The following is a 7,990-nucleotide window of genomic DNA, read 5'->3' as shown; positions in this document are numbered from 1 at the left end:
CCCGGTGCTGGCCTCCTGGGTGGTGCATTCCAGCGGGGGCAGGAAGATACAGCAGATTAGAGCTGTATTACAGCTGCATGGTCTGTGGTCAGGGCATGGTAAATGCTGTGCAAGAAGGAAGCAGGGAAGAGGGAGCAGGGTGTTGGAAAAGGGGCCTCACTGATGAGGGTAAGCCCTGCAGAGGGAAGGCGCCTGAGGCAGGATTTTGCCTTGAGGAACATGGGGCAGCCCCTATGGAGGAAGCAAGGGAGGTGAGGTTGGGAAGACAAAGCAGGCCATAGGCCATGCCAGAGGCTGGCTTCTCTTCCAAGCGCAGGGGACAGCATCTGCTTCCCCCCCCCCCCCGAGACAGAGTCTCACTGTGTCGCCCAGGCTGGAGAGCAGTGGTGCCATCTCAGCTCATTGCAACCTCTACCTCCCGGGTTCAAGTGATTCTCCTGCCTCAGCCTCCTGAGTAGCTGGGATTATAGGCGAGCACCACCATGCCCGGCTAAGTTTTGTATTTTTAGTAGAGATGGGGTTTCACCATGTTGGTCAGGGTGGTCTTGAACTCCTGCCCTTGTGATCCACCCGCCTCAGCCTCCCAAAGTGCTGGGATTACAGGTGTGAGCCACCACACCCAGCCCTGATTTGCGTTTCTTAGAGGTCAGCTGGGGCAGGGGCAGGCATGCAGGCTGGGAGGTGACAGCTGCTGCCGCATTCCCGGTGCAGGGCATGGTGAGGAGAGGAAGCTGCCACCCCCTGTACCTGCCTGACACCCAGATTCTCTTGTCCCAGGCCCTCTTGGTCTCCAGGGAGCACATCCTGGGCCAGGGTGGGCTCCTGCTGCATTCCCCTGCCAGCTGGGCCTTGTCCCAGCCCCAGGCCATGGCCTGCACCTCAGCCTGACCCTCCGAAACCACAGCAGGCCTCATTCGCCTGACTTCTCTGGGGAGCTGGAGGTGGTGGCCAGGAAGGGGCTGACAGTCCCTGGGGAAGATGCTCCTACTTCCCTCCCGTTCCTCCCTGGCCAGCAGGTCCTCACTGCCTGGGCGGCCCCGCCATCTAGTGGCCATCTGAGGAACTGCAGACCAGCACCCTGGATGGGGCCGGGGAGTCACTCTGGGTGGGGGAACACCTGCTGAATCCCAGGACTGACCCTGGCGCTGAGACAAAGCAGCTCCTCCACCACCCCAACACCTAGCCCTTCCTATAATAAAGAGGCAGCGGTTGGGCTACCCAAGTTTGAATCCCAGCCCAGCTGCCTCCTGGTACCTGAGTTTCCTCCCCTTTAAAATGGGTGTAATAATTGCACTGGCCCTATCTCCCTGGGGTTGATATAGCAAAGATTAAATATGTTCACAGGCATAAGTCGCTTAGACCAGTGCTTGATAGAAAACAGCCACTATGTAAGTATTTGCTGTCATTAGCCATTATTGGCCCCATCTCCTCCCCCTCCTGCCTCCCAGCAGCCCTGGGAAGTAGGAAGCGGCAAAGGTGGCCTCCAATGCCTACTCTGCCCTGACCTGGCCAGGTGATCCCAGTGAGGAACCTCTCTGAACATCTGTTTCCTCATCTTGGATCAGGTATTTCACCAGGTGGTTTTGGGGGGTCTGGATTCCAGTTCCCACTGTCTGCATAGCCAAGGCACGTGGCATAGCAGGTGCTCTCTCGGCATTTCCACCTGCCTCCTCTGTCTCCCTGGCTGGGTGAACTTGACCTTGTGACCTACCTTTGCTGAACCTCAGTCTTCCCCACTGTCAAATGGGAACATCTCCCTTGCAGAATCATTAGGAGGAAAACAGACATTTGTACAACATTTGCACATAACAGGTGCCTGTGAGAAGGGAATTCCCTCCCTTCCTGGCATCTGGAGCTGGATGAGATTGGCATTTGTGGGTTGAGAATTCAGCATCTGTCACCATTTCAAAGGAGCTTCTCCTTCCAAGTTTCTTGTTTTCTGGAACTGATGGTCACTTCCCCATTTCCCAGCCAGGCTCCTGGCTGCTCCCGGATCCGTAAGCCCCATGCCCGATGGAACTAGAGGCCTGGAAATGAGCCTGTGGTGGACACTCAGCAAGTGGCTGGTCCTCTTGCTTTTCTGTCCCCGATGTATTTGGGACAGCTGTTCTGGTGCCTCCTCATTGGCTCCATTCTGGGGTCTATGGAGTGGTCAGAGGCTTTCCCAGTCTTGTTTGTTCCTCCCCACAACCCAGTGGTCCCAGGACAGATTCAGGGAGGTCAGGCACTCCCCCAGGCTGCACAGAGGCAGGCAGAGGCCTCGCTCTTGAGGGGCTGAGCTCACACTTGGGGAGCCATCCAGGGCCGACTCCATGTGGTCTGCAGACCGTCCCCTGCCCCCACCTGCCTGGCAGGATCTCACTGTGCTCTGTGAAATCCCACAGGAGTCTTGGGCTGTACCCTCCTACCAACTTGGATCTCCTCAGAGATTGATATGCTTCTGCATGTGTAGTAAGCACCCTGCATTCAATTCCTAGGGCTACTATATTAAATTGCCACCACCGGAAGCCTTAATGCAACAGACATGTCTGGTCTCACAGTTCTAGAGGCCAGAAGTCCAAAATCAAGTTGTTAGCAGGACCACGCTCCCTCTGAAAGCCCTAGGGAAGATCCTCTGTACCACCTCTAGCTTCTAGTGGCTACCAGCAACCCTTGGCTGTGGTGGCATCATGCCAGTCTCTGCCTCTGTCCCACGTGGTGGCCTTCTCCTAGGGACAGCATTCATTGGGCGTGTGGCCTGCCTTCATCCACTATGGCCTCATCTTAACTTGATCACATTTGCAAAAAAACTTATTTCCAAATAACACTATGTTCATAGGTATATGGGTTAGGACTTCAACGTGTCTGAGGAACAGAAGCAACCCATAACAGACGCACGTGCATGCACACATACACTCTTAGGTCCTGCTAAGTTTTGTGCACCGTTGTTCTGTATGGTTTTAGAGACCTTGGAGCTGAGGCCCAGAGAGGGTGCCAACCTTACTGAAGGGTGCACAGCTTCTTAGCTGCAGCGTCTGGAACTAACAAGACAGAATACAGGGTAGAATACAGGGTAGCTGAGGTCCTTCCCCTGCAGGGCCTCCTCCAGGCTCGTGTTCTCTTGGGGCCTCTGAGCCTCTCCCTCACCGCATTCTAGACTCACCTGTCCTGGTCCTGGTCCCCACCATGCACCCAAGGCTGGGCGCCTGCAGGGATTGAGGTAAACTGCTCGGTGCCTGGGGTGTTACACCAGGTGTTACCCGCGTTTCCCTGAGCTTGCTTAGACCTTTGCAGTGGTTCCTATGTACACACGGAAAGCCTGGGCTGTTGGCAAAACACCAGGGCACTGGGAATGTTAGAAACACAAGTGCCTGGGCCCCCCTCAAACCAATTAAATCAGAGTGTCTGGGTGGGGCCTGGGAAGCAGTCATCTCTAAGTTACCCTGTGGCAGCTGCTGCTGGGTTGGTGGACTCCTACGTGGTTTTTTGTTTGTTTTTTTGTTTGTTTGTTTGTTTTGGAGAGAGTCTCGCTGTTGCCTGGCCTGGAGTGCAGTGGTGCAATCTCTGCTGACTGCAAACTCCGCCTCCTGGGTTCAAGTGATTCTTCTGCCTCAGCCTCCCAAGTAGCTGGGACTACAGGTGCATGCCACTACACCCGGTTAATTTTTCAGATTTTCAGTAGAGACAGGGTTTTACTGTGTTAGCCAGGATGGTCTTGATCTCCTGACCTTGTGATCCACCCACCTCAGCCTCCCAGAGTGCTGGGATTACATGCGTGAGCCATTGCACCCAGCCTAGATGGATAATTTTTTTTTAATTCAAATCTATGTGTTATGAGACTGGTTCATTTTTGTATTTTGGGTAGTGACAGGGTTTTGCCATGTTGCCCAGGCTGGTCTCAAACTCCTGGCCTCAAGAGATCTGCTCACCTTGGCCTTCTAAAGTGCTGGGATTACAGGAGTGAGCCACTGTGCCCGGCCCTGAGTATTTTCATAGGCGCTTTCTGTGATGAGGCACTGGGAGCCTTGGGGAGGGATGTGGCACAGGGAACCTGGTGCCCTGGAGATCGGGTGTGGGTATTGTGCCTTCCCTTGGTTTCCTACAGGTCCGACCGCAGCCTCCCCAGACAGCCCCTTCCTGAGCCTGGGGCTGGCAAGGGAGAGACCAGGGGCAGGGCCTGGGCCAGGCCTCCTCAGGACTTTGCCCTCCCGCTCCCAGCTTTGCGGCTCCAAGTCTCATCAGGTTGGCCTACTGGACCGTGTCTCCACCTCAGCTTCTCAAAGCCTGGTCCAGTTGGAGGGAAATGTGAACAACAGAAAGGAGAAAATGAGGCTGTCTCCAGGCCTTTGTGACCCATGAGGAGGGTGAGTGGCAGCTGGGTCCCAGCTCAGCTCGCTGGGCCGTGGGCCCTGTTGGCTCAAGAAAGGAGAGGGGTCTGGGCATTAAGACCTCAGAAGTCAGGGCTGGGTGCAGCTCACACCTGTAATCCCAGTACTTTGGGAAGCCAAGACAGGAGGGTCACTTGAGCTTAGGAGTTTGAGAGCAGCCTGGGCAACATAGTGAGACCCCCATCTCTACTTTAAAATAAAAGCCTGGTGGGGTGGTGCACTCCTGTGTCCCAGCTGCTGGGAGCAAGCTGTAATGGTGCCACTGCACTCCTGCCTCGGTGACAGTGAGACCGTGTCTCAGGCTCTGGAAACCCTGTCAGGACTGCATGGCATCCCCCACTGACAGCCGTATCAGGTGAGGCTGCTGGGAAGGGTATAGAAGAGGGGGCTTCAGGTGGCTCAGCAGGTTGATTGAGGTGGGGCAGCTCCAGGTTCTCAAGTCCTAGGGCTTTGAGGCTTGGCCTGTGGCAGTGGAGACGTATGGAAAGTGGTGGAGGAGGAGTGGGCAGATAGAAACATCGTGGGTGCACCAGCAGGTGCCCTTCTGGCTCCAGGGGGACGGAGAAGCGAGTGTGGCACGTGCCCATGGGCAGACAGTGGAGGCAGAGGTCCTGTTCCGGGATGGCAGGCAGCCTTTCCAGCCCCTGGGACAGCTGACCCTGCAGACTGCCAACCACAGCCTCCTGCTGACTGCACAGCTGCCAGGGGCATCTGCTGGGCCATGTGGAGGTGAGGGGGCCTGGGCTGGGGCACAGGGAAGGGGTTACCGTTCTCTCTCTGGGCAGAGGCCACAGTGCCAGGAACCCCGAGCCCTTTGGGTCCATCTGTGCCCAGAAACCAGAGCACACAGCCCCAGCGTGAGGCCCACACCTGCCGCTGGCACCGAGACCTTTTGTCTATTTCATTCCTGCGTGGCCCCGAGGGAGTCCCAGCCTCTTCTCCATCCTCACAGTCCAGGATTGCAGCAGTTAGCTCTCAGGTGCAAGCCCGGCTGGAAGAGAAGTGTCAAAGCTTGGGTGCCTCTGTGAGAAGGTTCCAGCACCTGGTGGGTAGCACAGGGGGGAAGGATTGGGTGGTGAGCTCCCCCTCTGGCCTGGCTTGTAGCCCCCACTTGCCAGGCATCCCACCCTGGGCAGGAGGGTCTGGGGCTCTCTCTGCACTGGACCTCACCCCAATTCTGCCTTGGTTTCCCTGAGCAGGTACAGCCGGCAGGCACCCTGGATGGCGTGGCAGGCCTCCTCCTACAGCTGTCCCAGGCAGGGCCGGAGGCCGTGCAGGCAAGTGGTCGGGCCGTCACCACCTTGGGGGGCCAAAACCAGGCCAGGCAGTCACTGACCCAGCACCTGCCTCTACCTGGACAGGCTGCAGGTGGGGCTGGAACAGCTGCGGAATAAGCTGGAATGTGCGTGTGGGAGGGAGGGCTCAACCCTGCACCAAAATTCACGCCCAGTCCGGGGTCCTAAGCCTTCATGTTGGCCTATGGCCCTGTTTCAATAAGAACAGTGGCTTTGCTTCCCACAGGCCTGCAGCCCAGCTGAGACCCCTGCCTTACTTCTTACAGAACTACAGCCTTGGGTTTTTGTTTTTTTGTTTGTTTGGTTTGTTTTTTGTTTTTTGTTTTTTTTTGAGATGGAGTCTCACTCTGTTGCCCAAGCTGGAGTGCTGTGCCATAAATTTGGCTCACTGCAACCTCCTCCTCCCGGGTTCAAGCACTTCCCCTGTCTCAGCCTCCCAAGTAGCTGGGACTACAGGCACACGCCACCACGCCCAGCTAATTTTTCTATTTTTAGTAGAGATGGGGTTTCACCATATTGACCAGGGTGGTCTCGATCTCTTGACCTTGTGATCTGCCCGCCTTAGCCTCCCAAAGTGCTTGGATTACAGGTGTGACTCACCACAACTGGCCCAACCTTCGTTTTTTTCGTGGTCTGCTGTCTCATTCTTACAGAGTCTCCACGCTAATATCTCTTATGCCTGCTGCCTCGGTTTCTTCAGTCTTCCACCTGCTTTGAGTGCACAGCCTTGTTTCTGTGACGCTCACTGCCACAGGGTCTCTTTCTGGCTCCACGATGAGCTCTCTGTGGCCATGTGGTCGTTAAATGCTCACAGCTGCTGCCCCAACAGCCCTCCTGGCAGGACTAAGAACTGGCCTCTCCACCATCCAGGGCTAATGCCCGACCCAGTACAGAGCCCCCAAGACCCTGTCCAGCGCCAGTGTGGGCGTCCCTCTGACTGGCTGTTGAATGTCATCTCCGCATTCTCTCTGCTGTGCCAGAGTCCCATGGCCACCCACAGGGCAGTGAATTTGAAAGAGTGCTCCATGACTCGGCACACTGTGCTGTTCGCAGCTGTCATTGACTACAGTGACAGGAGGCCGGAGGGTCAGCACAGGGAATGGGGCGGGGGCAGAGTCCAGGGGGAACCAGGGCCAGCACCCAGTGTCCTCTCCCAGTCCCAGTGCCTTCACATGGGATGCACTTGGCTGTCCCAGCACCATGTGACCCAGGGTGTTTAGTGGGGCTGCCCCACTGGCAGGTGCTGCTTGGCGCAAACCACACTGTCAGACTCCTAGGAGGCAAGCCGGGGTTCAGAATAAACCATGTTTGTGCAAACTGTTCAGGTGCAGAGAGCCTCGGATCACTTCTAGGAGTGGTGGGAACCCTCCCCCAATCCAAGTTCCCAGACAGGCTGTGAGCAGGCCATGCAGAGGTGGCTCGGGTCTGCTGTGACAACTCACCCACAGTCTCCAGTGCCTGCTGCTCTATTCCTTTTCCCCCACTCCCCCCACCATCTTTTTTTTTTTTTTTTTTTTTTGCATTTTAGGTTTTGGGGTACATGTGATGAACATGCAAGATTGTTGCATAGGTACACACATGGCAGTGTGCTTTGCTGCCTTCCGTCCCCTCACCTGTATCTGTCATTTCTCCCCATGCTATCTCTTCCCACCTCCCCACCCCCCGCCCCTCCCCCATTTCCCCCCAACAGACCCCAGTGTGTAGTGCTCCCCTCCCTGTGTCCATGTGTTCTCATTGTTCAACACCCGCCTATGAGCGAGAATATACGGTGTTTGATTTTCTGCTCTTGTGTCAGTTTGCTGAGAATGATGGTTTCCAGGTTCATCCATGTCCCTATAAAGGACGTGAACTCATCGTTTTTGATGGCTGCATAATATTCCATGGTGTATATGTACCACATTTTCCCTATCCAGTCTATCATCGGTGGGCATTTGGGTTGGTTCCAGGTCTTTGCTATTGTAAACAGTGCTGCAATGAACATTCGTGTGCACGTGTCCTTGTAGTAGAATGATTTATAATCCTTTGGATATATACCCAGTAATGGGATTGCTGGGTCAAATGGGATTTCTATTTTTAGGTCCTTGAGGAATCGCCACACTGTCTTCCACAATGGTTGAATTAATTTACATTCCCACCAACAGTGTAAAAGTGTTCCTATTTCTCCACATCCTCTCCAGCATCTGTTGTTTCCCGATTTTTTAATGATCGCCATTCTAACTGGTGTAAGATGGTATCTCAATGTGGTTTTGATTTGCATTTCTCTGATGACCAGTGATGATGAGCATTTTTTCATATGTTTGTTGGCCTCCTGTATGTCTTCTTTTGTAA

The 7,990-nt window shown here is 55.0% G+C and overlaps 1 long non-coding RNA gene across 1 annotated transcript; it reads left to right on the top strand.

Moving 5' to 3' along the window:
* The first annotated feature begins 975 nt into the window (after window positions 1-975).
* On the top strand, window positions 976-7,305 carry LOC141585149 (uncharacterized). Its single transcript, XR_012518489.1, has 4 exons — window positions 976-4,343; window positions 4,922-5,096; window positions 5,320-5,412; window positions 5,567-7,305. It is a non-coding gene; the product is annotated as an uncharacterized LOC141585149 (long non-coding RNA).
* The last annotated feature ends 685 nt before the right edge of the window (window positions 7,306-7,990 follow it).

Source organism: Saimiri boliviensis, chromosome 7, assembly GCF_048565385.1.
Source record: "Saimiri boliviensis isolate mSaiBol1 chromosome 7, mSaiBol1.pri, whole genome shotgun sequence".
Classification (NCBI taxonomy): domain Eukaryota; kingdom Metazoa; phylum Chordata; class Mammalia; order Primates; family Cebidae; genus Saimiri; species Saimiri boliviensis.
Note: the sequence above shows the minus strand (reverse complement) of the source record. Positions and strands in the feature narration are given on the sequence as shown.